This window comes from Poeciliopsis prolifica, unplaced genomic scaffold (genome assembly GCF_027474105.1).
Source record: "Poeciliopsis prolifica strain line A6 unplaced genomic scaffold, Auburn_PproV2 SCAFFOLD114, whole genome shotgun sequence".
In the NCBI taxonomy this organism is placed as follows: Eukaryota; Metazoa; Chordata; class Actinopteri; order Cyprinodontiformes; family Poeciliidae; genus Poeciliopsis; species Poeciliopsis prolifica.
The window spans coordinates 144,778-149,190 of record NW_026562489.1 but is presented as its reverse complement, the minus strand read 5'-3'; the positions used below and the strand labels follow the sequence as shown (position 1 = coordinate 149,190).

The 4,413-nt window shown below is 41.2% G+C and overlaps 1 pseudogene; it reads left to right on the top strand.

Moving 5' to 3' along the window:
• The first annotated feature begins 2,687 nt into the window (after window positions 1-2,687).
• On the top strand, window positions 2,688-3,872 carry LOC129354624 (E3 ubiquitin-protein ligase TRIM35-like; annotated as a pseudogene).
• Window positions 3,873-4,413: the final 541 nt, after the last annotated feature.

Sequence of the window (4,413 nt, the reverse complement as noted above, 5' to 3'; positions counted from 1 at the left end):
TTAATGGGTAAAGGGAACGGAGACACAGCTGGGAACAATCAATGGCAACACAAAAACTAAAAATACAAACAAAAAAACAAATCCTCATAATCGTTGCTCTCTCTGTGACCATTTCTTTAGAACTAAACTTAAACTGATCCTATGTTAACTGTGTATCCAGAAAATGAAGTGTATTTACAAAATAGTTCCTGAATAAAGTATTTTGGTAAAAAATGAAGTGATGTTGTCCACATCAATTCAGTGCACAACTGTTAGGGTTTATTCTCTGACCTGGTCTGGTTATTGACTTACTATGCAATTTCTCTCTTTTTTAATCTCTTCACAGCTTAGTCAGGGCTTTTTTCCCATTTATTTGGATTTCTCCAGTTAAATTTCCACCATCAATCACATTTTCTGCTTTTGTTTTAGAACTGTAGTCTGCCTCTGATTTTCACAACATCAACAGAAGAGTTAACAAAGTCGTGCAGTCTGTTAGCCACTCTTCCAAATACTCAACAGTTCTTCGTTCAGGCCAGTACTTCTCTCATTGCAGCAGGGTGGTTGCTTACAGCAGAGCCAACTTCCGGTTTGCTTTATAGGTCAAACTGGCTCATTCCAAACTTTAGCAATGGAGTAATATTTAAAACCATAACATAGTCCAAGCCTCCAGGAAACAATCATATTTCAATTGCCGAGGGTCCAGATCCTCTGTACAAAGGAAAGTGTAGAACAGGAGGCTGTTTTTTTTCTTAGAGTACCAATGAACAGAATTGGTGACAAAGGGGAACCTGGCGAAGTCCAACTCTCACTGGGAACGTATCTGACTATAGACATTGGTTGTACAGGTACCTAACTCCATATAACAAGGGTCCTGTTACCCTAATGTAGACCACTGCTCTTCCCAAAGTATATACCTTCCCCAAGTCCACAAGAAGCATGTAAACTGATTAGTCGAACCCTCATGCACAGTGCAGGGTGAGAGTGTGAAGCTGATCCAGTGTTCCATCGCCAAGAATAAGGCTGTGGTTGTTATCCTAAATCCAACATCTGGATTGCTATACATCATAAAAAGGCACCATACAAACACACCAATCATTTATTAATTTATTGTTAGGCCCTACTCAGAAGACTGCAACAAGAAAATCAGGGGATACATCCATACCATTTTAAGTCCTTCAAATCAAACCAAATTTTATTTGTATAGCACATTTCGCACCAAAGCATTTCAATTGCTTTACATCATAATAAATAAAAAAACACAAAGTCATAAAACATAGAATCAACAAGTGCCATCGTTTAATTCGTAATCGATTAACGTTTTCAAATACAATTTTAAACAGATGCGTTTTTAGTTGAGATTCAAAGGAAATTAGTGTTTCAGCTGTTTTACAGTTTTTCTGGAAGTTTGTCCAAATTTGTGGTGCATAAATGCTGAATACTGCTTCTCCAAACGACACTCTAGAACCATTGAGACAACAACAGATCTTCAGTGTATGTGGTGCTAAGCTGTTTCAGTGATTTGTAAATTAACAGCAGTATTTTAAAGACTATTCATTGACCTACAATGAGCCAGTGAGGGACTTTAAGACTGGTGTTATGTGCTCTATCTTCCTAGTTTTAGTGAGAACACGAGCAGTAGCAGAAGCATTTATTCTTAAAACGTAAGATCCGGGAATATGGGGGTACGCCATGGAACCGCTGCACCAGCTTATGCGTGCCTTCGACTGGCCCTCCGTCAGGTATAGGTCTTCTGCAAACTATCATTACCAGGTTTAAACTTCCATCAGCCAAGTAAAGATGAATGGTGCCTCTTCATGCCAGAACCTCCCAACTGGCTCCCACATTGTCTGCTAAGTGACTGATGTGCCCCCTCTGTATGTCTGCCATGTGAGGAACGAGCACTGCTTACTTATGTCAATGAAGACATGTGACTTAGGTGCCTTCCCTTCCAAGGACTTCTGGCAGGAGCCTGTCCGTATTCCAACAAATAAGTAATTTCTAATGGATACTATGGGAGAATTTTTCTGCCATAGTACAAGAGCACACTTTTTTCAGTCTGAAAACCTAATTTGATGTCATTTGTTCTCAAATCTTTAATATTTTTGCTTACATTCTCATTTTGAAAGCAGGACTTTATGTTTTTGTTCTCAAAACTTGTAATGCTTGTATTCAAAACTTCTTCTCGTCCTCAAACTTAGTCTCTGAACGGACTCTGCTTGCTTTTGGAAACGTCTTTTGGCACAGTCGCCTGGCAACCTCTCAGTCCAATAGAATGAAAATGTTGTACTGGGTGCATTTTTTCATTCTATCAGATGTGCCTGTGTGGCTACTATCATTGTAGCAACCTGCACCACCCACTGGAGAAGGTTGCTACACTGTCTTACATTTCACCATATTCATTACAGACCCTGATCTAAGTATAGAAAAAAACCTGTTAATCAGTGAGTTTTATAGCAGCTCAAGGTTGAATACTGAACTTTGCAATGAAACACACCTCAGTTGGAGCTGACCTGAAGCAGGAATCAGGTTGTGGTTGTTAGTACCTGAGAATCCCAGAGAAAAGTGGAAGCCTCCAGCTCTGCTGCTTCCAGCTGCTCACACTAAGGTGAGTTGAACCAAAAACACCCAGTCACTTGGAAGTAAGTAGAGGAGGGAGGGAGCCATGACTGACTGCACCTTCTGTGTTTTCAGCTTCACTCAGAGACAAAATGGCTTCCAGACCAGAGGAGGATCTCTGCTGTCTGTCTGTCAGGACGGCTTTAAGGATCCGGTTGTTCTGTCATGCAGCCACAGCTTCTGTAAGGAGTTTCTGAAGAACTGGTGGAGACAGAAACCAGCAGGAGAGTGTCCAGTTTGCAAGAGGAAATCTTCAAGAGAGGAACCGACTTTAAATCCGGCTCTGAAGAGACTCTGTGAATCATTCTTAGAGCAGAGAGAGCAAAAAGCTTCAGAGAGTCTCTGCAGTCTGCACTCTGAGAAACTCAAACTCTTCTGTCTGGACCATCAGCAGCCAGTTTGTCTCGTCTGCAGAGATTCAAAAAAACACACCAAGCACAGATTCAGACCCATTGATGAAGCTGCTCAGAAACACAGGAAGAAACTTCAGGAAACTCTGAAACCTTTAAAGAAGAAACTGGATCTCAAGAATAAAGTTAAAAAGAAGCTTGATGAGACAGCAGAACACCTGAAGGTCCAGACCCGACACACAGAGAGGCAGATTGTTGAGCAGTTTAAGAAGCTTCATCAGTTTCTAGCAGAGGAAGAGGAGGCCAGGCTGGCTGCACTGAGGGAGGAAGAGGAGCAGAAGAGAGGGATGATGGAGGAGAAGATGGAGGCTCTGAGGAGAGAGATAGCAGCTCTTTCAGACACAGTCAGAGCCATACAAGAGGAGCTGGAAGTTGAAGACATCTCATTCCTGCACAACTACAAGGCTGTAATGGAAAAAATTCAGTCCTGTAACCTGCCAGAGGATCCACAGCTGCCCTCAGGAGCTCTGATAGACCAGGCCAAACATCTGGCAACCTGGCCTTTAACATTTGGAGCAACATGAAGGACATGGTGACCTATACTCCTCTGGTTCTGGACCCAAACACGGCTCATCCAAACCTATGTCTGTCTGAAGATCTGACTGGTGTTAGTCTAGGAGAGATAAAGCAGCTTCCTGATAACCCAGAGAGGTTCAAATCTTGGTGGTCTGTTCTGAGCTATGAGGGTTTTAACTCGGGAAACCACAGCTGGGATGTTGATGTTGGAAACAATGATTACTGGAATCTTGGTTTGTTAGCAGGTCTGTCCAGAGGAAAGAAGACATAGAGTCTGGATTATTGTTCATAGAGTTCCATGAAGGTAAATACTTAGCATGTTCTCCACCAGCTCCTGTCACATTTCTCTCAGTCCGCAAAAAACTCCAGAGGATCCGAGTGAATCTGGACTGGGATAAGGGAAAACTGTCCTTTTCTGATCTGGATACTAACACACACATACACACCTTCAGGCACACTTTCACTGATAAGATGTTTCCGTGCTTCAGAATTGTAGATAAAGTTAAAATCTTTCCAATAAATATCTCGGTGAGCAAAAAGCAGCTCTGCTCTTCTCAGCATGAAGAATATAAAGTACAACGAAACCTTATTGATCAAATCAGACTGATAAACACTGCAGAAGAAAATTCAGAGGTTTTTATATTTAGTTGAGGAAAAGCTCACCAGATTAATAGGAACATACTGAAGCTGACTCTAGAAATTCACTGTAAAACCATATGTAGAAAGTGTCGAAATGTTGTCTGAAATACACAAAGTAAGCACATTTGTTTGTTTACTTGTATGTTTTCACATACAGTACTGTTTTGCTTGGAATTTCTGTCACTTGCTACACAATTTGTATTCTTGGTTTTGATTGGTTCTTTATCATCTAAGGAAAACTAACCTGTGATTG